The sequence below is a fragment of the Vicia villosa genome, linkage group LG1, assembly GCF_029867415.1.
Source record: "Vicia villosa cultivar HV-30 ecotype Madison, WI linkage group LG1, Vvil1.0, whole genome shotgun sequence".
In the NCBI taxonomy this organism is placed as follows: domain Eukaryota; kingdom Viridiplantae; phylum Streptophyta; class Magnoliopsida; order Fabales; family Fabaceae; genus Vicia; species Vicia villosa.
In genome coordinates, this window is record NC_081180.1 from 224,564,341 (window position 1) to 224,565,606 (window position 1,266).

Genomic DNA, 1,266 nt, shown 5'->3' on the forward strand with positions numbered 1-1,266 from the left:
AATAATTCACCATGTTAAGTTATCCCCAGCAGAGTCGACAGCTGTAGCAACCTGCCCTAAAAAATAAAGACTTAGAGTCGCCACCTATTCTGAAGGGCGAATAGGAAACCCTACGCAGTTTAGATATCGGGGTAAGTTATTATAATCAGGTCGAGGGAAGGTGTTAGGCACCCTCAACCCTTTCCTATTGGCTTTGAATCTAAGGGTCAAGTTTTATGGCTAAAAGTTAAGGTTAATAACTAAGGAATTGAATAGGGGAAAAATTGACATTTTAGGGAGGGGGACTCGCCTTGGTTATCCAAGTGCCTACGTATCTCCTTAGGGAGAATCAGAGTCAACGTAGTTCGGGCACAGGGTTGTACGCCTTAGAATTAGAGTTTGAATGGTTTGAAGGCTTTTTGAATGGGTTGTCGTAGTTTTAGAAGTTGCGATTTGAAAGGCATTTTGAATTGCCTGATTGAAAAGGATGAAAATCCGTAGTATCGTGGTTTAGTGTGTTTTGAGTGTTTGGGGCGTACAACCCTGATTTAATATGTCACTGTTAGATGCGATGATCAATAGATTTGATCAGTATAGCTAACGGATTAATGGGACATTGCTGGTTACTCAGATCGATAGATTCGATCGTCGCGGGCAGCAAATTAAATGTGTTTTAAATTTTATGTATTTTTATCTCTTGCCTAATGCGACTAATAGATTTAGCCGGGTCGAGAAGAGAATTAATGTTAATGTTTTATTATTTTTATCTCTCGTCTAATGCGACTAATAGCTTTAGTCGGGTCGAGGAGAGAATTAATTAAAGGTTTGATGTTTTTGCCAGGTGGGCAATGAGATTGGACAAACCCTAATGTACATAACCTTTCTAGGTTTTTTTGTGACTCAATATTAATTAAAATTGATTAAAATTAATTAAATCGAGAGAAACGGGAAAATAATTGAGGAAGATTATAACCCTAGCACTAATTTTCTTAATTAATTTCATTATTTTTATTCTAACTAAATAAACTAAATAATTAGATCTAAATATAATTAACTAAAACCTAATCTAAATTAAAATAAAAACTATAAAAACTTATATTGAAAAAAACCTGGCAATTATCCTGTGGATCACGTTCTTGAGGGCCCATTGTGATCCCCCCATTCCATATGCGTTGGATTGGCCTAAGGACAGATCTAATGGCCATATGCTGGGGGTGCATGGTGAGCGCGTGTGCATAAGAAGCACCGGATCTGCAAGCTTTGTCAATGCAAAGAAATAGGAAAAAT